At 52.9% G+C, this 27,785-nt stretch overlaps 1 long non-coding RNA gene across 3 annotated transcripts in view; it reads right to left on the reverse strand.

Annotated features, from left to right (window-relative positions):
* Positions 1–451: 451 nt before the first annotated feature.
* LOC118898143 overlaps positions 452–27,785 on the reverse strand; it is a 34,171-nt gene continuing 6,837 nt past the window's right edge. The window contains exons 2-10 of one of the 3 annotated variants that reach the window (XR_005020623.1): positions 25,736–25,946; positions 13,498–13,588; positions 13,018–13,170; positions 12,427–12,470; positions 11,697–11,943; positions 10,775–11,448; positions 6,492–6,837; positions 4,836–6,328; positions 452–2,797 (exon numbers count right to left, since the gene is read on the reverse strand). This is a non-coding gene — a long non-coding RNA (uncharacterized LOC118898143). Of the gene's footprint in view, positions 2,798–4,655; positions 6,329–6,491; positions 6,838–10,774; positions 11,449–11,696; positions 11,944–12,426; positions 12,471–13,017; positions 13,171–13,497; positions 13,589–25,735; positions 25,947–27,785 lie in introns of those variants that run through there. The other 2 variants (XR_005020624.1, XR_005020625.1) reach the window with 2 other exon arrangements.

Here is a 27,785-nt window from a genome sequence, read left to right on the forward strand (position 1 = left end):
CTACCAGCGACACCCAGTTTCCCCAGGACATTGGAGTTACAAGTGGAGACCCTGACGCAGGGTTGTATTGATTATACCCCGTCGTAAGCCAAAGGGCGGGCACAGCCGGGTGGCTTGGACGGATGGGGACTGTTTAACAGCATCCCTGGGGCCGACCCAGGCCAAGACAGCAACAGGGAGGCCGCGAGTCTGGGTCAGGCCCGGCCCAGATGAGGCGAAGGGGGGGGGGGGGGGGGCGGGAAGAGGCCGCCAGGCCCCACACCCAAGTCTGGAAGTTTCCTTGCTCATGTGGTCCTTCTTATCCCTAATCTAAGCAGACATTTACCAGGCTGGAAAAGAACACCCAGAAGAGAAGGAAAATACAACTCCCCTTCAGAATGCCAAGATGGGGAGAATTATCTTTGTACTTTAAAAAAAAAAAATTGGAATAACATGATATGTCTGAGGCCCATTTTCGAGTGGAAAGTTGTATTTATTCAACTGTTCCTTGTAATCTCCCTCCCATGACACGGTGAGAGCAGTCTGATCCACGGGACCCTCGGAGTTCTGGGCTTCTGGGCTGGAGAGCAGGGTGGTGTCGAGGCCTTGACCTTCCTCAGCAGAGGCTCTCGAACCCTCTGTCTCTCCTCCTCTTCCCACACCCCCTCCCTCCCTTTGCCCCTCTCTCTCTCTCTGCCTTAGATCTCAGCTAAGGAACATGTCATACGTGACATACGTGATCCTGGAGAAACACCGTGTGTGCTGGCGGCCCCCGCAGAATCCTCCACATCTCACCCCAGTTTCCCAACACCCACGTCAAGATCCTCCAGATTAGCACTTTTGTCAAAGTTTTACAAAGCTTTTCCAGGAAACCCGAGTGTTTCCTGTTTGGCCCCGGCCGCGCTGAAACGTCCCACAGGGACCCGGCTGGGGATGCTCGTGGTCCTGGAAGTTGGCTCGGAAGGAGGAGCGGCGCCGTGGCTTCCAGTTTATTGGTGAGGCTGAACTTCCATCAGTTCCTTGGCCGCTGCTGCTTCCTCCATAAATGACACCAAACACACACGGCCAGCCTGGAAAATCACTCGTTAACGCAGCAGACAGTCCTCCGAGCTCCCGCCCGGGGCACACCCGCCCGCCTCTTCTGATGCCATCAAGTTGACTCTCCTTGTGACAAACGCGGCATGTGGTGTCACGTGCTCGGCCCTCGGTTTGGCCCTCTGTTCCTCACACACGTGTCCCTGTATCGAGGACCTTCTCTGTGTCACGTGCTGCTGTGTAACGCCCTGGGGGACGGGGACAGGCCCAGACCCCAGCCTCCATCCAGGGGGGAGCCCAACTGACGGGAGGCCTGTGAGGGGGCTGGGGCCCGGCTGGAGTAATGACGTGGAAAGTTCCGGAAGGTGGGGGCGGGAAGGAACGCAGCCCCAGAGGCGCGCGGAGGCCCAGCCATGACTCTGAGTGAGGGGAGAGGCCTCAAGACTCCCGGCAGAGAAGACGTGGGGTCCAGCTCCGCTCTGGGGGGATCACGCTGGCTGGTGGGGAGCCAGCCAGGGCCAGGCCAGAGTCCTGGGACAGGACCTTCCCAGACCAGGCCCACCCGGAGGGACGGTGGCCATCTGAGTCCTGGGCTCCAGGGTACCATAAAGTCGTAACTTTTTAAATCCCAGAGTGAAACAAACTCAGGCCATTTTCATACCACATGAATAGACGATACTTTTCTGCGAAAAACATTCCTTAAGGCTGGCCTCGCAGTGTTGGGAAAAGCATAAGCTTGACCACTGAACAGGCCCGAGGAGGTGCGGGGTCCGGCACCAGGACGGCCAGGGGCTGACGGGCCAGCAAGCCCCGTTCCTCATCTCTGGGGGGGGTGACGAGGCCGACGTCAGAGAGAGGTGAGCTGCAGCCAAGGGGCACTAGGAGCCTGCCCGACGCCCAGCAACGCCCCCCCTTTCCTAAGCTAGGCCTTCGTCCACTCCAGCTGCACGGCAACGGCAGCAGCAGGACCAACCAGAGGAGCAGGTCGCCACCCAGCCAGGCAGCCTCTGCTGCCACACGCTCACATGGCTGCCTGAAGCGGGTGAGGCTGAGCCCCCATCCCTCCCCGAGTGTCAGGCTCAGGCTCCCTCCTGGACCCGCTGCCCCTGCCGCAGCCAGGGTCCCCCAGGGTCCAGCTCGCACTGTCCTAGCGTCACTGGGAAGTGGGACAGAGCACCTCTCTCAGATCAGTTTGAGGGCCACTGGACGTGGCTGGCAAGCACTGGTGGCTGGGTCGGGTCTCAAGCCAAGACGCTGGGCCAGCTGTCCACCCTCAGACCCACCCCAGCGGGCAGGGAGGCCCATGTGGCCGTGGCTCCCATACTGGACAAAAGGAAGTTCTACTGGACAGAGCAGGGCCCAGGAGACCCGTCTCCGGGGTCTTCCCTCTGCTGATGTTCTCCGTTGAGAGTTCTTCCCGTGTCCTAACACTAGTCCTTTGTCAGGTCGGACCTCTGCATATGTTTTCTCCCTCTCTGTAACTTGTCTTTTCATCTTACCAGGGTCGTGCACAAAGCAGAAGTTTTTAATTTTGATGAGGTCCAATTTATCAATTTTTTTCTTATGGATCATACTTTCTAATGCCAAATCTAACAACTTGTCACCCAACTTGTCACTCGGGGTCTGAGGTCCCCAAGATTTCCTCCTCTGGTTTTTCTAAGAGTGTCGTGGTTTCATGTTTTACATTTCAGATCGTAACCCCCTTTGAGCTGAATTTTGTAGAAGGTGTGAGGATGGGTCCAGGTTCATTTTCCATCTATGATATCCAGCTGCTCCAGGCCACCTGCTGGAAAGAGAGTCCTTCCCCTGCTAAACTGCTCTTGCACCTTTGTCAAAAACCAGCTGGTGTATTTGTGTTCATGTTTGTAATTAGCTGACGGAGCTGCTCGAAGTATTAAATGTGTAACGTGGAAGCTCAGCTCCGTGCTGGCCAGTGGGATGGGCGCACCTTGGTCAGTGTGATTGGATGGGAAAGGCCAGGTCCCCGTAGGCCCAGGGTAGCCCTTAGCCTGAAAGCCATTTCTTCTCCCGCCGTCCAGCCCTGTGGCCACTGTTGGGGCGCACACAACCCCTTGATAACCCCAGGGGGGCTCGGCCAAAACTCTGCCCAGACAAGCGTGGCCTGGCGTCACCACCCCTTCACCACGCAGGGCCCACTGCTAGTCTGATGGCAGAGGCGTGTGGGGAGGAGGGGAGGGAACGTCCTTGACATCCACGTACTGGGGGATCAGGAGTGGGCTCCCCGCTGTGATGTCCAAGGTCAACCAGCCAGGGGGCTCCTTCCTGACCCCCCTCCGGACCCCACACCATTAGGTCCCCAAAGAGCCCCTCCCAGCATCTGGCCCTGAAGCGGCAGCCTCTCCCACCCTGTTAACAGGGGCCCCCTGCCGCCGCAGCTGAGCCGGTTTCCTCCCCACCCTTTCCGGCAAAGGAACAATGCTGGGAAGCATCTCTGCGCCACCCCCAACCCCTCCCCGTTCATCAGCCAGTGGGCAGCTTCCATCTTCCCCGGAGCAGCCCCGGGGCCCCACTGGTGTCACCCAGGAAGACCCACTCCCCTCCGGCCCCTTGCGGCACTGCTGAGCCTTTTCAAACCGCCTCACCTTATGGTCAGAAAGGACAACCAGCCCCACATGAGACACAGGGAGGCAGCCCTGCGGGCACTCGGCTCAGGCCCTGCTTAGTGAGCGCCTACTATGTGCCAGGCAGGCTGCCCTGTGCTGCAGGGACAGAGATGAGGCAACATCGTGCACCCTCCCTCCCCTAAAGGTGGCCAGGCCTCTCACAGCGTGCCAGGGGTGGGGGGCCTGGGTAAGAATCTGGAGCGGCCAGAACCCCAGGGCTGCGGGGACCTGGGGAAGGAGGACAGTCGCGTTGCTGGAAGACCAGGAGGCCCTGGGGAGGGGCTGGGCCCGAGGCTGCCCCGGGGGGAGTGTGGTCTCTGAGAGAAGGAAGGAGGACCATCAGGCTTCGGGAGGAGGAAGGGAAGGTTCAGGGCCCGGGAGTGGCGGAGGCAGCCTCGTCTGTGGGATTCGAGGAGTCCAGCCTCCACCCCCAACTTCCCCGTTTGACAGGGGCCCTGCTTGTGGCACTCGGGTCCTCGTCCCCCAGGGGGACAAGGTGAGGTGAGGCATCACGGGCTAACCCTCCACCATCGCCCCGGAGAGTCGCTGAACTCAAAGACGGGGGTAGGGAGTGCAGACTAAAGTCACTGCGAGCGTTATTTTATGGCGATGGATTATGTAATAGCAAATGCTACATGCGCTCTAAGGTTGAGTGATGACAAGGCATCAGAGGTCTCACCCAGCCCGCCCGGCCCAGACCCCTGATGTCCTCCCCAACGGGGCTACTTGGGGAAAAGTGTGAGAATTCCAGACTTTACCAAGAAGCTGTGAACGTGCCCCCTGGGTGAGGCTGCCTGTGAGGTCAGCAGCAGGAATTCATTCCTCATTCCTCGAGGGCTGAGCATGAATCACAGAGACCAGCGGCCCTGAGACTGTGGGGCAGGAGCCACGGGGGAGGGGGGCAGGGGCGGGGGAGCCCGAGGGTGGGGCTCGCAGACACTGGCCCCGAGGGGCACTGGGGTGGGAGGGGGGGACCCGCAGACAGCTGCAAAGGCTCCCCCACTGTACCTGGTGAATCTGAATCCGCCTGACCTGGGGCCCGCCCCATCCTGACGCCTGACGAGGGTCCGGCAGTGGCTGCTCTGAGATCCTCCGGTTGCAGCAAACATAACCCAGCACCTGTGTCTCTATCCTGAGTTAGAAGGGTTCCCGCTGCCAATCACAGAAGCCCCCGTTCCAATGAACAAAAAGATTCACCTAACAGGAAGCTTCAAGAAAGGCATGAGTTTTGGTGACAACTGGATCCCGACTCAAACAAGGTCATCAGGCCTCGCTCCCCATCTGTCTGTCTGTCTGTCTGTCCCTCTCTCTCGCTCTGCCATTCAGCTCTGCTTGGGACGGTGACGGTCAGCAGCCCCAGGCTACAGCGCCCTGCGATAAGGAACAGAGGTCTCCTGTCTCCCGGGGCCCACATCTCAATCCCAAGCAAGGCTCGAATGGCTCTCCTTGGGTCGTGCACTGTGGCCAAGAGGAGGGGACCCTCCACTGGCCCAGCTTGGCTGGCTGGGATGAGGGGGGTCATAATTAGCCATTCCCCAGAGCGCCAGGGAGGAGAGGACCCCAGGGGAGGGAGGCAGGCAGCCAGAAATGACCTTGATGCAGACTTTCAACAAAGCATCTTCACACGCATTGCCTCATTTGACCCCCATAGCAAACCCCTCCGGGTGACAGGGCAGGAATGATACCTGCCAGAGAGCCTGGGTGCTACCCAGTGCTACCCGGAGCGGCCGGGGCCTGACCCCAGACCATCGGGATCCAGGGCAGTGCTCTCTCTGGTCACGACACTGTCAAAGCTGCTCTTCTGGGGCAGACACGGTGCCCGCCCACACCCCGGGCACAGCCCCCCTTTCTTCCCACCACAGCCCGGAGGCTCTCGGCCTGAGGGCTCTCTGTGGAAACAAGACCTGAACGTCTCACACTCAAGGGCAGGACGAAAGTGCTGAGGCACTAGGGACCCATGAGCAGCCCTCCTCCAATGACAGGCCGGGGATGCAGAATAAATACTCCACTGCTCGCCCCTTGAGGGGGATGACTCTGGAAATAGTCTACACAGTTCCGAGAGGCCCCCGTGGCCCACAGTGGGAAGCTATGCATCCACACCCGCGGCCTCACTGGCCCCCTGGCCTCCCGTTCCTCCGGGCCACCTCCCAAATAAACAACCTGCACTCAAACTCTGGTCTGGGGGTCTGCTTCTGCAGAATCCCAAATTAAAGTGCTCTGAACACACTAAAAAAAACTATCGTCAATAGAGCAGATGTAAGTGATTCCATACAGTAGCTAAACTTTCAACAAATACCCTCCACCCCAGAAGGCACAGAGCTGGACTTGGTCCCCACACTTCCACACCGTCAGCGGCAGCCACTGCTAATTGATCACAGCCCCCTTTCTGATGTGTCCGAGCGCAGGGGGAGAGAGTATCCTGACCACCTAGTCATGTCTGGCACTGGTAGAGCAGGTGGGGGGTAGAGCAAGTGCCTCGCCATCTGCCATGCCTGCTCCTGCCCACGGGCTGGCAGAACCCACAGAGTCATTCAACAAACATCATTGTCATAATGTCACCAGCTCCTGCAACGGCTAGTGTTCCTTCCCTCCACCGCCAGCCTTGCTAAGAGTCACGTGTGCAGAAATATCAGCTGGAAAATGCCGAGTCCCCAGATCATCTAGCCGTTGGACCAAGGAAATAGAGGAATCTGAGGAATCACCTCTTTGCACCAGCTCTTTGCACGAGCTCTTTGCACCGGCTCTTTGCACTGGCTCTGAGGAATCACTTCTTTGCACCAGCTCTTCCTTAGCCTTTTTCCCTGACTGCTGGTCCCTCTGATGCCATGTCCATGGAGGTATTTTCTGCCGAACGCAGAAAGCCCCTAGCGTCAAACCTGGCCCAGCTGGATGAGGGGCACCGCTAAAAACAGGCCTGACTCACACTTGGCTGGAAGGGCCAAATCGCAGTTCCAGCAAGCCCTCCTCTGCCTCCACACCACCTTAGGCGTCCACGGAGCAGAACCGGGTGCCCTGTATGGACAGCCCGGCGTGGGTAGATCACACAGCCGCACAGCCGCCTAGACCCGGCTCTCGCCAAGAGTCACGTGGCCCGGGAAGCGCCTGAGGGCTCAGCTCCCCACGTTGCACGGAGTACATCCGACAGCATCTGGCCAGGCCTTGAGCCCACTCAGAGTCCCTGCACAGACAGGGCCGTCACCTAGGAAAACAGAATTACATTTTCCACAGCGATGAAATACATCTCTAGGGGGTATTTACCAAAATGCATGCTCTGTCTCCTAAGGGACAGTATGATTCCTGCCAATTAGCTTGAACAGGAAGCCCAGGGTCTTTGCACAGCGTAAGGACAAGAAAAAAGTCAGAGAAGGAACCAGAGTGAGAAAAGCAAAGTCCAGTCAGGTCCACATTTAAATTAAACAAATTTTATAGTTACAGACAGTCCCTGATTTATACACAGGCTAAGTTCCAGGGCTCTGTTTCCAAGTCAGTCCTTTGGAGCTTGAGATGTATTTTCCCATAGAAACTGTGTTCATGGGTCATCAGGTTAACCCATAGCTGTCTCTTCCTCCAATAATGTATGAAAAGTACGTTACCATTTTCACTTTTCCGGTTCCCCTCAACATCAACTCTGGCATTGCTTCTGTGAGAAGATAAATCCTGATGTCCAGAGCAGATCAAGGGAGGCCCTCTCTCCTGGCGGGGGCAGAGGTGGGGAGGGCTGGGTGATGGGTGATAGAGCTCCCAGGGGCATGGGTGGGGGCAGGGAGACCTGGTAGGTGGCCATCAGCTTTGTGCCTGAATCCCAGCACCCCCTTCAAGCTTTGGCAAGATCTGTAACCCCTTTCAGCCTTGGTCAAGTCATCTCCGAACAGTTCCCACTTTATGTAGGCATTCTTGGGAGGATTAAGTGGCAGAAAGCACATAAATCACAAGTTACTGGGCTTGGCCCCAAACAAGAGCTTGACAAATGGTGGCTGTTATCTTTACAGCCTTTTGTGTGACCTTTTGTGCGCAGGAGAGAGCTTGATCGTCAAATCTGAGCATCTCAGCGTTTAAGGGGGTTCACTGAGTGTTCCCAACAAAGGGCAGGACCACATCTGTTTTACTCTAATGTAATTCCCCTGCATGGCCCATGGTAAGCTCTAACGAGGATTGGATAGAGGAACGAATGGATGGATGGATGAATATGGATGGGTGGATGGATGAGTAGGTGGATGAACGGTTGGGTGGGTGGATGGGTAGGTAGGTGAAAAGATAAATGGATGGATATATGGATGGATGGATGGATGGATGGATGGATGGATGGATGGATGGATGGATGGATGGATGGGTGGGTGGGTGGATGGACGGATGGGCGGGTGGGCGGGTGGGCAGATGGGCGGGTGGGTGGATGGACGGATGGATGGATGGGCAGATGGGCGGATGGATGGGTGGATGGGTGGGTGGGCGGGTGGGTGGATGGGTGGATGGATGGGTGGGTGGGTGGGTGGATGGGTGGATGGATGGGTGGATGGGTGGATGGATGAGTAGGTGGATGAATGGGTGGGTGGGTGGATGGGTAGGTAGGTGAATAGGTAAATGGATGGATATATGGATGGATGGATGGGTGGATGGATGGATAAATAAATATATGGACAAACAGAGGGATGAACAGATGGATGAATACATGTATGAAGATCAAATCTATTCTGCCTTCTTTTCATTCACCGCTGCCTCTGGCTTGAGTCCAGGGCCCTCTTCTCAAGGCCCCTGCCCCTTAGCACTGCCACAGGCTTTGATGCCATTGACCCCACCCAGTCATTGACACTCTCCTACCCCAGGCTCTGAGGAATCACCTCTTTGCACCAGCTCTTCCTTAGCCTTTTTCCCTGACTGCTGGTCCCTCGGATGCCATGTCCATGGAGGTATTTTCCATGGCTCTCCCTCAGCCCCATCCTCCCTTTCTCTCTACCCTGTCCATGGGCATCATTCTCCCATGGAGTCAGCTCTCTTTCCCCCACTCATTTCCAGGCTTAATGTCTTACCTGAGCAGCAAATCAAGTTCACTATGCCTGGTGGGTATTTTCCTACTGAGATCCCATCAGCACCCTAAATCCAAAACCAGAATGCCTTCTTTTTCTTGCTTCCTTCCCCAAGCAGGTCTCTCCTCCTCCCGGGTCTCCAGCCCCCTCTGAGGACCTTCCCACCTGTGCAGTCGCAGGCTTGGACTCTCAGAGCCTCTGCACTTCCCTTATTCTCCTCATCTAGTCAATCAGGTCATGAGGACTGTTCCTGCATAGCCTCCCAGTCTTGGCACCTTCGCCAGCGTGCAGGCCCTGCTATCTCCTGGCTGGTCCACTGGGCTATCATCTGTTACATCAGGGAAATAAACACCAGCTGCTGCAACAGACAAACCCCCCCAAGTCACAGCGCCATTGCGTCTCCTCTCTCACCTCGTTAGGTATCTATTGCTGTGTGCACACCATGCCGAGATTCAGTGGCTCAAAACAACCACTCTCTTTTCACTCCTGATTCTGCAGGTGCACAGGTTCAGCTGGGTGGTTCTCCTGCTCCACACGGTGTTGCCTGGGGATGCGGTCGTCTTGGGTACCTGACTGGGCAGGAACGTCCAGCATGGCTCACTCACAGGCTTGGGCCCTCAGGAGGGATGGCCAGAACACCGGACTCAGCTGGGACACTGAGAGAGCTGAGCATCTTTCTCCCTCTGAATAGCCCCAAGGCATCTCCCTCTGCACTTGGTGAGTTCAGCAGGGTACCCGGACTTCTTATGTGACATCTTAGGACTCCCCAAGTGGGAAAGCATCCATTGCCAGGCCTTCCTAGAACTTGGATCCATAACTGACCCAGGACCACTTCTGCAACGTTCCATTGGCTCAAGAGAGTCAGAGGGCCAGCCCAGGTTTCAGCATGGGAGAGCTTTACACAAGGATGTGCTGTGCACTGAAAATCCCCAGGGTGATGATATTAGGAGACGTGAGATTTGATATTTGAGAGGTGATTGGGTCATGAGGGCAGAGCCCTCAAGAATGGGATTAGTGCCCTTATAAAAGAGACCCAGAGAGCTCCCTTGCCCCCTCCACATGTGAGGACACAGTAAAAAGACAGCCATCTATGAACCAGGAAGCTCTCACCAGATACCAAATCTGCCAGCACCTTGATCTTGGATTTCCCAGCCTCCAGAACTGTAAGAAATATCTGTGGTTTATCAGCCACCCAATCTATGGTATTTTATTATAGCAGCTCGAAAAGACTAAAACAGGTGTGAAGACTAGGCAGTGTGGTTCATCGGGGCCGTCTCTGAAGACTGAGTACCACACTCACTCAAGCCACAGCCCTCAGCAGGTGGGTGGCTCATCCCTATCTTGTCACTAACATCATTTGCAATGTGTGGTCTCCAAAGGCATCATGGCAGGAGAAAAGAGAGAGAGAGCCCTGAAGGAAGTACAGTGACTTTTAAATGCCTCTGCTCAGAAGTGACACGGCACTTTCCATTGGCCAGAACTAATCTTATGACTCCCAACTTGACCACAAGGCAGGTGTAGCAATGTGCAGGAGCGGATGACTATTCCATCTCTGCCCCATCATCCATCCCCTTTAAAGGATGGTTCCCCGCGTTGGTGGGCCTATGCCGAGACCCCCGCTCCCTAGTACAGCGACGGCCTCTGCTGGAGGATAGCGTGGGCCCCTCCTCACCCGCAGTCTCTTGCTTGCTCCTGGCTGGGTGTGGAGACCATGCCAGGCACAGACCACCCCTGCCACTGGCTCTAAGACTGGGTGGGCATTACTCAGCCACAGACAACAAGGGCTGAGTAATATTAGGACACCAACCTCTGGTCTTCTTTCCAGAGCATTCTGTGGTGCTGGCTGGGATAGAGAGGAATTCATTCCTCTCCGGGGCGGAAGCTTTCTGGATGACGCTGCTGGTTCCCACCTAGTTCAGGAGGAGAACACACAGCACCACTGCGGGAGGAAAATTGGCCTCATGGGGCGAGTTGATTTGTGTGGCCTTTTCACAACACTGCACCCAATTCAGGGCACCGTGTGAGCGCAAAGGTGGGGAAACCGGAGAGAAATCCAAGAGCAACAAAACCACTTGACCTATAAAGTGAAGGTGGAAGGGACGGGGGTTAACTCACCAGAAGAACAGGAAATGAATCAGCATCAAATGCCGGCGAACAGCAAGTCGTCCAGAGTGTGGACCTGGCGTTGAACGAACCTGGATTCGAGGGCTGACTCCATCGCTTACCAGCTGTGGGGCCTTAGTCACACACTTAACCTCTCTGAATGTCACTTTCCTCACCTGTAAAGTGGCCAAAGTCATGGTAGCTCCCTTGCAGCGCTCGTGTGACCGTTGAATTAGACGGTGTGTGTGCCGGCTCGTGGTAAGCACTCAGTAAATGTGGGCGGTGCTCTCGCTGTGCATGCTGTGGACAAAAAATGCCGACTGCCGTATCAGTAAACAAAGGATGCTGCAGCCATGAAGCCAGCGGCCACTGGAGCCCCCCACCAACTGTGCACCCTGAGTGGATTCAGGATGGAAAAAGCAGGATACTGGCCCTAGAGAGTTGAGGTGCAAATCAAAGGAATGATTTCGATGAGCCCAGACTCCTGCATCTTCCCATAACTAGAAAAGCTCTAAATCCATGAACTTGAGATGCTTGGTTTTTCTTTAACGGTAATCTTCTGATGTTCCGGCTACCTGGTCTTGGTTGCAAAAACTCCTGTGTATCCTGGTTCCTCCCTTGCCTCTTCAGAGCCGTCCCTCAGGGCATCGGAGAGGCTGCGTCCTGGGCTGAAGCCCTCAGCAAGTCTGCCGAATAGAACATAATTCTAAACTTTCTTAGGTTGCGCGTTTTTTTTCAGTCAACAATGTTGTTATGCCTATTTCCAACTATGTTGGGATTAACAGAACAATTTCTACGAGTTACCGGGTTAATGGAGAGGAAATCATTCATAGTCACAGGACAGGACAGAGCCTCAGTGTGGCATTGCAAACCCGTCTCTCCCTCTAGCGTGATCCCACCTCTCACCACACCCCATCCCTGATGAAGAACTTACAGTTTGAACTGGTTATGGATCTTCCGGATGAACTTGAGTGAACTTAAGCCAACGGGGAATGCCCTGAAATCCCAAGGCGCACCGAAGAAGCAGGACTCAGGAAGGGCAACAGCCAGGCAGCTCTCGGAGAGAGGAGGACTTGAGAGACTATTCTATGCACTTTGAGTTTCAGATGCACGTGAAAGGCAGCCCGGGCTCGCAGGACGGCCTAGGATGGTTAACGTGTAACCCAGCGCGAAAGGCGCTGCTGGGGAGAGGGACGACCAAGTTAATGAGGTGGGGTGGGTCCTTCGGGCAATCTGCCTTAGCATCAACAAATGAGCGTTCTTGGAGGAAGGAGCGTGTGCCACTGGAGCGTGAGAGATGACCTCCAAGGTTTCAGGCACAAGCATGCTTTATCTTGTGTTAGAAATAAAACTGCAGAGTACACCAAACTCTTGGTTTTACAGGATTACTACTTAGCAAATGTGAAAACTAGGACTTGACTTTAAAAGAATCCATTTCAAAGTCGTGAGCAAACAGAGGTGGCACGTGGATACGGCAAGTCACAAAGGGGCTTTGTGGATTCATGCAGCCGAAGGAATGTGGCCTTAGAGGGATGGTCGTAGCATGCATATTATAAATAGACATGTCTTAATGAACCCAGGGTCCTAAATGCAACTGTTTTCGGGGACAAGACAGGAAATCTAAGTGAGTAAAGTGGGCCAGGTGCGAGACGACAGGGGCAAACCGGAGGGGGCACCATCCAACTGGCTCGACTCCATTCAACGGTTGCTATGGAGAAACGCAGGCCCAGTGTGGTCAGATCTTCTGTTTGCAAAGAAAAGTTGGACCTTCTAGATTTTTACGGTAATTTTTCAGATTTTTCAATGTGAGTAGCTAACTCAAAAGTTGTAAAACAACGGGTGAGCCACACAGAACGTATCATAGACTGAAGCGTGCTCGTGGGCCCGCACTTTCAGCCCCACCGAGATGGAAGAGAAACCCGAATGCTGCCGACCGGGGGGGCGGGGGGGGCGGGTTACACTGTCCCTCACTGTTTTCTCAGCAAAGCGAAAGAAAGGGCTATGTAACTGTACTCCAGGGAGACATGGTTATACCAGAAACGAACCTGCCTCTCCCCACTGAAAGGTGGAAATTTCACTTAGAGAGGGAATTTCTTCTATAATATTTTATTACGAAAATATTCAATCATACAGCAAAGTTGAAAGCCCCTTATAGTGAATATCCAGATCTCCTCCACTCAGATTCTGCTGTCAACATATCACGGTATTTGCTTTATCACACAGCAATCCATACATCCAGCCCTCCACCTACCCACCTACGTAAATTCATGATGCGGCTTCCAATAAATTAGCATGGATGAGGTTTGGAAAGATATCCTGGTCATTTGCCTGTTTTCTTTCAGATTCATATCCTGATAGTATTCCCTATTGTCTTCCAGCTTTTGGGTGGGTTTAGACAGGGGCAGACACTGGTGGAAGAGGACAGGTAGGGGGCGAGTCAGGGTATTTCTACTTCTCTTTCTCTTACTTTCTCTCTCACTGTCTCTCTTTCCCTTTCCATTCTAGGTGCCCCCCAACCTGACTACAAAGGATCCTCCAGCCCATCCCTCTGGGACCCCAGCTCCTACATGCCATGCCTGAAATGAAGCCAGTGTCCACCGGGTGGCCCCGGATCCTGGGCTCCAGCAACACTTCCTCCTCCTCCTCCCATTATCCCTCTGGACCGAGAGGGGTGGGTGACTTCCTCCTCTTGCTAATGTCTTGATTGTCTTATTATTCTGTATTCTGCTCCTTACCTCTTTCCGCCACCTGTGGAAACACGTCCCTGCACTGTGTCCTCTCTCTGAAATAACCGGCGTGGATTCTGTGGTCTTGGTTGGATTCTGGCTGAAACCAGAGGTTGGCAAGTATGTGACTTCCAGTCTTCGGGAGGCACTGGCCATGGCAGAGTTAGACTGCAAGACACCTGTGGTGGACGATGCTTGGGAAAGGAAGCGGCGCGGGAGCAGGTGATGCAGGTGGTCCTGGGACACCAGCGGGGAGGGACAGGCCTGGGAGCGCTCGTACTGCAGTGCTCTGCTGGGACGCACCAGCCAGCCCTGCGAGCGTCCTGCGCTGGGTAGAAATGGCCAGGTTCTGACCCCTCACTGTGCCCGGAGCTTGTCCAGAGCTGCCCACAAGGAGCAGCCTCGGCTCACGCACCAGAATGGATCCTCAAGGTGCTGAAAACCCAGGCTGCCAGCAAACTCTCACCAGCTTTCCAGCAAGTTCTTTCTTAAAGGGAAATCTTAGTGGCTCACCTCCACATTGGCAACAGCAAGCTACTCTTTTGTAAAAACTTGTCTCAATTACATCTTGATTTCACCCTGAGGGAACCCCATATGAGAAAGAATGGGGGCCCCACCCCAAGAAACTGATGTGGTGTAGCCCCAGAGCCAAAAATCTCTTCTCCGCAGACACTTTTAAACAGACGATTAATCACATGAGCCACAGGGAATGGGAGGGTTAGGGCCCAGCTGGAATGAGTTAAATTATCTACAGAATGCAGAGAAATATTTTAAGAGAGAAATCTCATCCAGCTGTCAATTGGAACATGGGAAACTATGCTCTAAAACTGATGTTTGTAACCAGCTCTACTGCTGAGCTAAAAAGCTCCTGCTCAGATTTAGGGAAGCCTAGCCTTTTCAGATATAATTTACACCCAAATGCACTCATTTCAAATGGATATTTCAATGATTTTTTTCTTTCTATTAATATGTAATTAGATAGTGTGAGAGAAACATTTCTAGTGAAGTTACCCAGAAATAGAAGAAAATGCTCGTTTTCAATTATATATTTTACATGAAAGGGGAACAAAAACTGAAGTTCTGTGACTATGTATTTATTTTTTATCGAAGTTTAGTTGATTTACAATGTCATGTTAGTTTCAGGTGTGCAGCATAGTGATTCAGTTATACATACATATATATATATATACAATTTTTCCATTCTTTTCCTTTATAGGTGAATGCTGGAGAGGGTGTGGAGAAAAGGGAACCCTCCTACACTGTTGGTGGGAATGTTAATTGGTGCCCACTGTGGAGAACAGTATGGAGGTTCCTTAAAAAACTGAAAATAGAGCTACCGTCTGATCCATCAATCCCACTCCTGGGCATACATCTGGAGAAAACTATAATCCGAAAAGACACATGCACCCCAATGTTCACAGCAGCACTACTTACAATAGCCAGGACATGGAAGCCACCTAAATATCCATCGACAGATGAAGGGATGATTTCTGATGAATGTGCACACCTAGGTACGTTAAGCACATATTTTGATGAGTTTCAACAAATGCATGCAACCACGTAGCCACTACCTTAATGAGGGCAGAGAACATTTCCATCACCCCAAAAGGACCCCTTGTGCCCCTTCTTAGTCAGCCCCCACCCTCAGCTCCAGACAACTTCTTACCTGAACGAAATTAGATTCGTCTCCTGCAGAGCTTCGTGTAAATGGGCCCATATTCCACGTCCTCTTGTGTCTGGCTTCTCGCACTCAGCGTGTCTATGACAGCCACTCAAGCTGCTGTGTTATCATCAGTTTGTCGCTTTTTATTGAGGAGTCGTTAGCATTCCACTGCACAAAGGACCCCACTTGGCTTACCCGTTCACCCGTTAACAGATATTTGCATTCTTTCCCGTTGTGGGCAATTATGCTCTGGACATTGTGTACAAGTTTTCGTATCTCTTTTTTTTTTTTTTTAATTTTTTTTTTTAAACTTTTATTTATTATTTATTTATTATGTTTATTTTTTGGCTGTGTTGGGTCCTCGCTTCTGTGCGAGGGCCCCCTCCAGTTGCGGCGAGTGGGGGGCCACTCCCCATCGCGGTGCGCGGGCCTCTCACTATCGCGGCCCCTCTTGTTGCGGAGCAGAGGCTCCAGACGCTCAGGCTCAGCAGCTGTGGCCCACGGGCCCAGCTGCTCCGCGGCATGCGGGATCCCCCCAGACCAGGGCTCGAACCCGCGTCCCCTGCACCGGCAGGCAGACTCTCAACCACTGCGCCACCAGGGAAGCCCCAAGTTTTCGTATCTCTTTTAACTCATTCACACTTTCTAACTTTTTACATTGAGATCACTGTAGATTCACATGTAGTTGTAAGAAGTAACACAGAGAGACCCAAAATGCCCTTTACCTAGTTTCCATCCATGACAACATTTTGCATAACGGTAGCACAGTATCACAACCAAGAAGTTGACCTTCATACAATTCATTGACCTTATTCAGATTTTATCGGTTTTATGTGCACTGGTGTGTGTGCGTGCGTGGGTGCGTGTGTTTAGTTCTGTGCAATCTCATCACACTTGCAGATCCTCGTAGCCAGCACCAGTGAAGATACAGACCAGCTCCATCACAAGGATGCCTTCCACTCCCATGGCCACCTCCCTCTCTCCCCCGTCTCTAGCCCCTGGCAATGACTCAACTTTTCTCCTCCTCTATAAATTTGTCATGTCAAGAAGGCTACTTAAATGTTACCATGCAATTTGTGACCCTTGGAGATATTGACTTTTTTCATGCACCGTAATTCCCATAAATCACAATCCAAGTGGTGGCATGTACCAATAGTCTGTTCCGTTTATTGCTGAGAAGTATTTCAAGCTATAGATGCACCACAGTTTAAAGTTGTTTAACCTTTCACACATTGCAGGACACTGAGTTGTTCCCAGTTTAGGGCTAACACAGGTAAAGCTTCTAAGAACATTTGTATACAGGTTTTTGTGTGAGCATATGTTTTCAAATTTCTGGAATCAATGCCCAATCGTGCAATTGCAGGACCATAGGGTAAGGACATGTTCAGTTTTGTAGGAAACTGCCATACTCTTTTCTAGAGGGGCTGTACCATCTTACATTTCTACCAGCAAGTATAAATGATCCAGTTTCTCTTCATTCTCTCCAGCATTTGGTGTTATCACTATTTTTTGCTTTAGCCACTCTTATAGATGGGTAGTCATATCTCATTGTGGTTTTTGTTTGCATTTGCCTAATGACAATTGAGGGTGAATATCTTTTCATGTGCTTATTTGCCATCTGTGAATCCTCTTTGGTGAAATGTCTGTTCATTTCTTTTGCCCATTTTCTAATTGGATTGTTTGGGGGATTTTTTACTGTTGAGTTTTAAGAGTTCTTTATATACCCTAGGTACTAATCCTTTGTTGAACGTATGGTTTGCAAATATGCTCTCCCAGTGTATAAGGTTTCTTTTCATCCTCTTAACTGAATTTTTCACAGAGCAAGAGTTTTTAGTTTCGATACACTCCAGTTTATCCATTTTTTTTTTCCTGTTATGGACAGTGTTTTTGGTGTGAAGTCAAACAACTAACTCTTCACCTAGCCCTTGATCTAAATTATTTTCTTTTTTTCCCCCTAAAAGTTTATTGGTTTTATACTTTACATTTAAGTCTGTGATCCACATGGAGCTGATTTTTGTAAAATGTGTGAGATTTGGGCTGAGGCTCATTTCTTTGCCCTTGGACGTCCACTTGCTCTCACACCCTTTGTTGAAAAGGCTGTCCCTCCTGGATGGGTGCTCTTGCATCTTTGTCAAATACCAGTTGAAGACATAGAAGCAACCCAAATGTCCATCAACAGAGGAATGGACAAAGAAGATGTGGTACCTGTATACAAAGGAGTATAACTCAGCCATAAAAAAGAAGGAAATAATGCCATGTGCAGCAACGTGGATGGGCCTGGAGATGGTCATACTGAGTGAAGTAAGTCAGACAGAGAAAGATAAATATCCTATGATATCACTCATATGTGGAATCTAATTTTTAAACAGTGGTATAAATGAACTTATTTACAAAACATAAACTGACTCACAGATTTCGAAAACAAACTTATGGTGACAAAGGGGAAATGTGGCAGGGAGGGATAAATTAGGAGCTTGGGCTTAACATACACACGTCACTATATATAAAACAGATAACCAACAAGGACCTACTGTATAGCACAGGGAACTCTACTCAATATTCTGTAATAACCTGTATGGGAAAAAAATATGAAAAAGAATAGATACATGTATATGTATAAATAAATCACTATGCTGTACACCTGAAACTAACACAACATTGTAAATCAACTATAGTCCAATAAAATTTTTTAAAAAAAGAAAAAAAAAGGGGAAAAATATATCAGTTGAACATATTTGTGTGGATCTATTTCCGGTTCTCCATTTTGAGCCACTGATCTATGTGTCTATCCCTTTGCCAATACCATACAGTCTTAATTGCTATAGCTCTATAGTGACACTAACATCATAATTCATTCTTTCTTCAAGAAAACAAAGTAATTTGAACTAAATTTATATTTAACTTTCCTCACATCCTTTGAAGATCCTGCCAGAGTTAGGACACAGTGAGGGTCGGGAAAGTAGCATATGTAGCCCTGAGCCCGACCATCACTAGAGAAAAAGGGGTGGGGCTTAACCCTGGGGCAGGGGGAAGGGATGGAAAAGGCTCAGCAGGGTTGCCACCCTGCACAGGTGGGTGGGGTTGAGGGTAGGGCTGTAGCCACAGGGCACCGGAGATCTGGGCACAGGGCAGGAAGTTTCAGTGGAGGCCCCACTGCAGGGCTGGACAAACTCTGGGGTCACAGGGCACATGGAGAAATTATAGCAGAGGGGTGTTTTCAGCACCACACATATCTGTACCCGGTGCTGTGACCGGAAGCGATTTACTGGTAACCGCAAAGCTCTGTGCCTAAAGCATCTTTCCTGAGGGTAAGAGTCTCCATCAGTGATGGGAGTTGGTGGATGAAATCTCAGAATCCTCAACCCAGGATGTGATAATTCTGAGGCATATGCTCCCCTCACACCCCGTCTCCCAGCAGGCACAGCTCCAGTCACCTGTGGTGTAACTGACCTGATAATACACTCTTCGACCTCAATTCCCTGCCTTAATTCCCCTCTTCCCTGGAATGACCTCCAAAAATAAATTATTTGCATCAGATGCGCTCAGGGTCTGCTTCTGGGGGACACAAACTGAGAGCGGGGCCCAGGGTTGCTTTGAGCTGGTTGCCCTTGGCCTGTATTTGCATTGGCACCACACTGTCTTCACTGTGGGTCTCCATTCTTGTAGACCAACCACTCCCTAACATTCAGACTCTCACATGACGAAGCTGTCCGTCTCAGCCAACAGTAACTGCTGCAGCTTTGGCATTTTTATCTAGAGGCTTCCAGAGGGGGGCAATTATTTGAATGCCGTGTTTTATTCTCATAAAAATGAATAGTATTGTAGACTGAATGTTTGCATCCCTTCAAAATTCATCTGTTGAGCCCTAAGCCCCATGCGACTGTATTTGGAGACAGGGCTTATAAGGAGGTATAGAAAGTTTAATGAAGTCGTAAGGGTGGGGTCCAGATCCGACAGGATTGGTGTCTTTATAAGAACAGGAAGAGCGAGCACAGCTTTGTCTCTCTCTCTCTCTCCACAACCACACAGAGGAAAGACCACATAAGGACATAGCACAGTGGGAAGGCAACCATCTGCAAGCCAGGAAGAAAGTTCTCCCTAGAAACCAAATTGGTGGGAAGCTTGATCCTGGACTTCTAGCCTCCAAAACTGGGAGAAAATTCATTTGTTTTGTTTAAGCCACCCAGTCTGTGGTGTTTTGTTACAGCAGCCCAAGCAGACTAATACAAGTAGTAAATAGAAAGGGAAGAAGGAAGAAAGGAAGCAGGGGGAGGGGGGGAGGGAGGGAAGGAGGAAGAAACTGTTCATACTAGGGATGCCTCTTTAACTCAATACAGCTGAGACAGTGATGGAAACCTTTAGAAGGGCCGGAAGCAGGGAGCCCTTAGCTTTGATCAACACTCACAAGATGCAAGGAAAAGAACCATGAGGAGAGGCTGAGCTCCTCTCAACCAACCAGCTCCTGCTCAGCTTCCAAGCACCCTTGTCTGAGAGTGGGTGGGGGTGGGGTGCACCCGCCGGGGACAGAGCTGCCCGGCTGCCCAATCGGGCTCCGAACTCCTCGTGCGCAGGGACACACAGACGTACCCGGTGGGCTACGGCCACCAGACTTGGGAAGCTCCCGCGGCAGGAGGGCTTCCCGGCCTGCGGACATCCATTCCGGATTTTACACAACAGACGTTTTGGCAGGACCGTTGCAGACTTTACCATCCAGACGGCTGACGTCATTCGGCCTGTGAAATCAGGCATAGACGTTCTAAGATGCCAAAGACCATCAAGTTGAAACCAGACACCTCAAGACGTGGCAAGCCATTTAGCAGAAGAATGCGAGCGTTAAAGCACTGAAGCACGCCACTAGGTCTGCTCAGGAGTCTGTGATTATAGGTCCCTCAGACGCTAATGGAGATCAGATGGGGCCGCCTTACAGCCCTCCAAGCTGCTTGTGGTGGGGGTAGGGAGGGCTGCGGGGTCTCGCCGTGGGCTCCAGGTCAGGGCAGATGGACATGCTTAGCAGACAGAGGTCTGCTGTGGGGCTGGGACTAAGGCCTGGGGATCTTGTGTCCCCTGGGCCGGCAGGGTCGGCTGTAGTTACCCGCTCTGGACAGTAGAGGGCATCAGAGGGCAGCGGGAACCAGCAGTGGACCAGGGAGTCCAGGCCCAGCTGGCCGGAGGGGTTCATTTCCTTGGCTCCCGTGGGAGCTTCCAGAAGGTACAGACCTCCGGGTCAGACCTGTGGCCACTGCCCTCAGTCCTGAGCTCCTGGAGGGCGGGCAGCCTGTTACACTCCAAGGCCAAGGGAGCCATGGGAGAGATGCCAGGGGAGACCTCGCAGGTGGGCAGGGGGCGAGAAGGAGGTGTGGGCTCAGCTCCCGGAGCCCGAGGGTGCCAGGTCACGCAGCTGGGGACAAAGGGCCTGAGGGGACCACGGAAGCCAAGGTGGGGAGGGGTGTGCATGCTAGAAGCTCCCTCTGCAGAGAGGTGGGGCATTTGGCTGGTGATAAGAACAGCACTGGGGATCTCTAGGGGGACCATCCCAGGCCGGGGTGCCGGGGGCCTGGGCCAGGTCTATGGTGAGGGGTCAGAGGAAGGTCTGGAAGGGAAAGGTGATGGAGACGTGGAAGGGGTGTGTGCTAGTGCCTGACCCCCGCCCAAGGGCTGGGCCAACAGTCACCAGACTGGGGGTCAGCAGAGTTTGGCCTCCACTGTCAGTTTCCCTGGGGACCAGCACAGGGGCGCCAGTGGCCCAGGTGGCCTTCTGGGGGAAGCCTCCTGGCAAAAAGGCACAGACCTGAGAAGGAACCCCGGCCAAACCCGCACCATCCAGGACCTTTGGAAAGTCGCTCAACTGACGTTCAACCACCCTGAATCTCAGTCTCCTGATCCATAAAATAGGAATGTTTTCAGCAGTGTTTACCCCACAGGAGTGCCGTAGGGACGGAGTGAGGTCGTATGAGTGACACTTAGCGCAGGGCTGCGCATGGCCTAAGGGCTCAGTATCTGGGAGCCACGATTAGCGTCACGTGGTTGTCACTTTACGTGCAGCGGGAGCAGGTGACTGTCAGCTGGGCCCCGGGCACAGAGGCCCAGGGCAGTGCCCCACTCACAGGGCCCTGGGGACCACCCTAGGCGCTTTACCCTGGCCCCCAGGGAGCCCGGGGTTGCCTGCCCCACTCCTGCAGGGGTGGCCTTTCTTTGAGAATGAGCAGCAGGGAGGGGCCCAGGACCCACTTATGCTTTCAATCCACAGATATTTGCCGAGTGCCAGCTCTCTGCAGACACCACTGTGGGCACGTGGCCTACAGCTGGGGACGAAATCAGGCCAGGGCGTGAGAGGCAGAGGGACGGGAAGGCTTTGTCCCCCCTGGAGGCTCCTCCCATGTTGCCTGCCGCGGGGGCTCCTGGGGCCAGAGGGTCAGGAGGCCTGGGAGGGGGTCAGCAGCCTCTCACCTCACCAGCTGCTGCTTCTTAGGGACCCCAGGGAGCCTGGGGCAGAAAGGGCTGCTGGGAACTTGGAAGCCAAGGGACATGTGCGGTCATCCTACGTGGGTCCTCTGTGCCCCTCGGGCTCCCCCTCCCCTACTCCCCCTCCCCACCCTGCTCTGGGTCCCGGACACTGACCTCTACGGCCTGCATCAACTGTACCCCTGCTCCTGGCTTCCCAGTGGGCTCAGCCAACAAGGGGCGCCAGCCAGGCCTGGAGAGCATGGTCCTTCTCCCCTCCCTGCCTGCAGTGGCCCTGGCTGTGCCGCATCCCACAGCGCTGGTGACACAGCCCCTCACAGCTCCACACTCCACATTCCAGAAGCCACGCCGTCATCTGCCCCTTAAGACCTAAGGTGGCAACGGCCTCCACTGTGGCCTCTGCTGTGACCAGCTCCAGGGCCAAGTCAGTCTCCTGTGCTGGTTCCCTTAACTCTGCCCACACCTCTGCCAGGGGTCCCTGGGCAGCAACTCTTCTGGCCGTCTCCTTTCCAGACCCTGCAGGGAGAAGGCACTCGGGGAGGCCTGTGGGGTGCACGGCCTGGAGCCCCCACGAGGCCAGGCTAAGAGGATGGGCACGAGACAGAGCAGTTGGAGCGAACCCCAGGTCGGGGGGCGGATGGTGGTGCAGAGGTCCCGGAGCCGCCCAGGCCTCGGAACATCGCGGAGAATTCCACAGAGTGACAACCACGGAGGGCACCCACCCTCCAGGGAAGCCCCCGTCGGCAGTGGATGCTGGGTGTGAACAATGAGAAGAAGCCTTCCCAGTGTCTCCACGGAGCCCTGACTCAGTCGCCTGGAAGCCGGGACGCACGTTCCCACAGCCAGAGCGGCCGGCCCCGCGCCAGAAACCACAGAACCCGTGACACGACTGAGCCGCCAACAGACGCAGACGGTTTCCCACTGGTTCCTGGGAAATGGTCGACCCAGGTCCCACCCGTCTGCCTCCCGAGGGTTAGAAGTAATTCCTGGCCCCTTCTCCCGCCCAGCCTGCTGCCCCCTGCCCCACAGCTGTGGCCTGAAGTGATGCCCCCCTCGGGTCTGCCCTGTGGGGAGGTGGGGGCTCGGCCTCCTCGGGTGGTTCCAGCCAGAAGGGGAGTCGCTTCCTGGCAGGAGCTGCTAGTTGGGGCTGGAGAGGGGGGGGCGGGCAGCCCTGGAGAGGCCCGGGCGGCCTCGAGGTCCAGGGGCTGTGATGGGCACCAGGCCAGGGTTCCTGACCCCGTATGTGGGATGGAGGGGAATCCCGGCACTGGCGCCATCCCCACCCCGGGAGGGCCCGGGACTCTCCTAGCTGGACCCGGAGCAGAGGGGGAAGTGATGTGATACGCCGGTGCAGGTCCCTGCAGGTCCCGAATGACAGCCCACTGGGAGGTGATTTCCCGAGGATCCCGGCACACGGGGGCCTGGGCCACCAACAATCCGGGAAGGTGCCCCAAGAGATGAGATTTTTCTTAAATTCGATATTAAAAACAAAACCAAACTGAAAAAAATATTCAAGTAACTACCGTGGATAAAAACTCTTGGCGGCAGATGGGGGGTGGTGGCCAGTGCTGGATCGCCTGAACTTCGCTCTGGCCTGTCTGGGTTTATTTTGCATCACACTGTGGGGAGGGAGTAATACATCCCGTGTTCTGAGCTTGGAGGTCCTAGTCGCCGCTGATGCGCCACAACTGCAAGGTTTTGCTGAGGTTCCCCTAGTCAAAGGGTGGGAGGTGCGGACCCCTCGTCCCCAGGGGGAGTAAGTCCACCGGAGAGGGTGTCCCTGAGGGTTGCCGGAGGCACTGGAGAGCTTTGGGCTTCCCTGCTGTCAACTGGCTCCTCCTGGGTGCGGGTGGATGGACTCCCACGGGCGCCACCCCAGGGGACAGACATGCGAGGGTGGGCAGGGCGCCGGCATGCTTGTGTGGCACTCACCCTCCAGCCGAAACCCGCGTCCCTGTCTTTAATTATGCGTTTGAGTTAAGCTCTTTGGCCACAGATGGAAAGCCTTTGAGGCCCCAGCCAGGCCCAGATGGAGGCGGTGGGTGGACTAAGGGCGGGGGGCGGGGGGGCGGGGGATGGCGAGGGAGTCCCGCTGGTGAGGGTGAGATGTGACCTCATTCACACCGCAGAAATCCCGCTGCACGGGGACCCCCCCCCGCCCGCCGCCCGGCACTACGCTCAAAGGCTGCCTGGGCTCTCTGAGCACAGCAAGGCGTCCCCGTGTTAACGGTGGGAAAACAGGCCTCGCGGGGCAGGAGCCCAGGCCAGCCTCAGCAGCCTTAGCAGGTTGACCTTGGCCCTGCCAGCTCCTTTAGGGCAGGAGGTTGTGCACCATGTGCTACCCACACGGCAGAAGGTCAGGATGCAGGAAGAGGGGCAGAAAGAGAGGAAGGGCGAGAGGAAGTTTCAGGGCGATAAGCATTGACCCTCCTAAGGGTTTTCACACAAACACACGAAAATCCTCTAATGTAACCTTAACGACGACAAAGAAAATATTAACCACTAATGTTTACTGAGCCAGCACAAGGAAGGTGGGGTATATGCATTCCTGCCCCTCCTCCTCCTTACCCTGCATCTTGGACAGGCACCCACACCCCTACTCAGCCCTCCCTGAAATGCGGACAGGACTGGCCCCGACCTCCCTGGGTAGCTGTGAGGGTCAAAAGTGACTGTCATCCTTCAGAACAGTACCTGGCACTGAATAAACTGCCACTAACACTCTCTTCCTCACCTTCTTCATTAAAGCAGGAGTGCTTTCTGCCATAAGCTCAGAAAATCCAAATGGCAGTGGCCTCAATACGTAGGTGTTCGTTTTTCCCCATAACAAGGAGTTCAGAGATTGACTGCCTGCCAGGAGCACAGCTCAGCTCAGGACTCCAGGCTCGTCTTTCCACCCCAGGAGCCTTAGCAGGTAGGCTTTCTACCCTTGCCTGCCTCCTCCTGGTTGCCAGATACCTGCTGCAGCTCCAGACCTCACATCCAAGTTCCAGGCAGAAAGAATGGGAAAGGATAAGACACACAGTCTTAACACATGTTAAGACTTTCTTCTTAAAGGTTTTAGGAGAAACTAAAGACAGAGTTTTGGGAATCAATATTGGATTGAATATCATGGCAAAATATTGAGTAGAAGACACAGTATTTCCAGTTAGCCTCCTCTGAGGATGAAAATAGGAAGAGAGATCGACAAATCCTTCAAAACCATTCCTTTATGCACATGAAATTGAGTGTGTCATTGACAAAATATTTTCAGATACATTTCTATGTTAAAAAGACTGAGAGATGCATAGGTAAACATGTCTGTTGGATTGTTTTTAGTTGTATGCATCAATACAGATTAATGAGAAAGAACCTGGTAATAATTCTAGATTAAGAATAAGACTTGGCCTGGGTTTTTTTTTGTTTTTGTTTTTTCCCTTTTGTTCCATCTAATCATTGATGAGACAGTAATCTTGGCCACTAACTTGGACCCTCTGAGCCTCAGAGTTTCTTGTACTTTACAGTGAAGATTTTCATTGCAGGATTGTTTTGAAACATAAACAAGCACAATTCCCCTGTCAGTGAGAGCTTTGCACAGGGAGTTAGAGAATTTTCTCATGGCTGCATTTCTGTTTAAACTTCATAGTGCGCCTGAAATTGAACTTTCAACAGTATCTCTCCATGACAACGACTTACTGGAGAAAGCTGCCCCATCCCCACCACGCCAAACGTGGCTGACTTTTTTGAAGAAGGAGCTGGAATTCCTGGGGGTGAGTGAGCCTCCTCTAATCTCAACTAGAGTAAAGACTGGCTCTAAGAAAGTGTATCTGTTGGCATCCACGTAGTTTCCCCACTCAGACTCATGAGGAGTGAAATACTTGGTAGACAAAAACTTGACACTTACTGCACCCTGTTGGGTAAAACGAAGCATTTCCTCATGAAGACTGGGATAAGAATAGCAAATAGGATCTGTCAACTCTGGTCAGTTGCCAGTTGATTAATATCATCCTGTGAAGGATTTGTAACCTTTATCTTCTCTTAGATGGAAAGAGCCATTGGATGGAAAGGATAAGACACACACCTGAGTGAGGCTTTCCTGCTTTGTTCTGGAAGGGACGCTCTCTCCAGGAACCTCTACCCCCATACCTCCATCGTCCAGAAGTGTGTCCTGTGGTCCATCCTAGCTGCAAGGGAGGCTGGAGAGCTGTGCACTGTCAGCTAGGGGCATCTCTCCTCCCCATGGCAGCAGGGTGCTGCGAGCACAGAAGGAACGTGGCTGTCGAGTGGGCACCAACAGTGTTGCCAGCATGCTGTTGTAGGTTCATCTCACCCGCCAGGTCAAACATATTATTTCCACCTTGCAGACAGAGAAATCAAGGCTCAGTAAGGTTGAAAATCTTCCCCAAGATCACACAGCGAGTGGGTGACATCCTGGTCTCCTAATTCTAAGTAATAATGTTTTATAAATCCACGACTTCTAATTGATTATTGAGGCCTTTTTTTTTTTTTAATTAATTTATTTATTTATTTTTGGCTGTGTTGGGTCTTCGTTTCTGTGCGAGGGCTTTCTCTAGTCGGGGCAAGCGGGGGCCACTCTTCATCGCGGTGCGCGGGCCTCTCACTATCACGGCCTCTCTTGTTGCGGAGCACAGGCTCCAGACGCACAGGCTCAGTAGTTGTGGCTCACGGGCCCAGTTGCTCCGCGGCACGTGGGATCTTCCCAGACCAGGGCTCGAACCCGTGTCCCCTGCACTGGCAGGCAGATTCTCAACCACTGCGCCACCAGGGAAGCCCAACTGAGGCCTTTCCGACATTGATTTTGAAGCATTGACATTGATATATGACAGCTGCTTTAAAAATCCTTGTCAGGGGGACTTCCCTTGCGGTCCAGTGGTTAAGACTCCACACTTCCACTGCAGGTTCAACCCCTGGTCGGGGAACTAAGATCCCACATGCCGCACGGCACAGCCAAATAAATAAATAAATAAATAAAAATCTTTAAAAAAATGAAGTAAAATCCCTGTCAGGTAAGTCCGACATCTGATTCATCTAAGTACTGGCCTCGGTTCACTGTCTTTTCTCAGCCAGTGGTCTTCCTGGTTCTTGGTAGCAACAGTGATTTTGTATTACACCCTAGATATTTTGGCTATTATGGTAGAAAACTCAATCCTAATAAAATCTTCTATTTTAGCAACAGTCACCTGTTTCGTTGAGGTGTAGGTTCTGGTCTACATTCATGGGCTTCATTTCCCCATAACAAGGAGTTCAGAGATTGACTGCTTGCCAATAGTTTTGTGTCCTGAGCCCTCGCCATGTCATGTGGGGCTGCTTCGTTCTTCCCGTGCTGCTGGGGCTCTTCTCAGTCCCTGCTGGTGTCACCTCTGGGGCCAGAAGGCACTGCCCTGGGCCACCTGCCCTCACTGGGTGAACCTGGAACGACTGGCCTAGGTCTCCTTATGCCACTGGGTGGAGGGCAAGGAGACACATGGCTCTATAACCGAGCAGGACCCTATGTTGTCTTCCCAGGACAGACCACCCCCCACCCCCATACCCTCTGCTGTAGCGTCTCTCTGAGGTACCTAGGTAACAGTATCTGATGCACTTTTCCGGAGTTGTTTTACAGATGCTAAAACCCCCACCAAATGGAAGAAATTAACTACTAGATGACCATGAGCATGTAGTCTCCAGACCTACTGGCGCCTAAGGATTGATAATGTGAACCCCTGTGACACCACCCTGTTACCTCACCATCAACTGATCAGAGAATTGTGAACTAGCTGATCACACACCCTGGGACACCCCTCCCTCACCTGGTCTTTAAAAATGAAAATTCTAATCTGGTATCTCCAGAACCTTACACACTTACAAAGCTAATTGCAAAACCAGTGACCTAGCTTGGCCTCCTGAGCTGGTAGAACTTCAGCCAGTTTGGAAGGTGAACTGTGGACGGGTGGAGGAGAAAAAGTGAAGGCACGAAAGCACAGTTTGACATACAGTTTCCACCCCGAATTGAAGGCATAGCTTGTGCTCCAGGAAACAAGCAAGCCCGTTTGGATTCCTGGGGTCAGGAAGCTGGAAACTGTAACTGGGTGTGGGGTTCAGGTGGTGGCGAGGGTGTGGGAAACAGGACCGTTAACGCGAAAATGGGGGTGAATATGGGGTTACGGGAAGGGTGAGGGGAGGATCCGTGGGCTAA

Source organism: Balaenoptera musculus, chromosome 7 (assembly GCF_009873245.2).
Source record: "Balaenoptera musculus isolate JJ_BM4_2016_0621 chromosome 7, mBalMus1.pri.v3, whole genome shotgun sequence".
NCBI classification, from domain to species: Eukaryota; Metazoa; Chordata; class Mammalia; order Artiodactyla; family Balaenopteridae; genus Balaenoptera; species Balaenoptera musculus.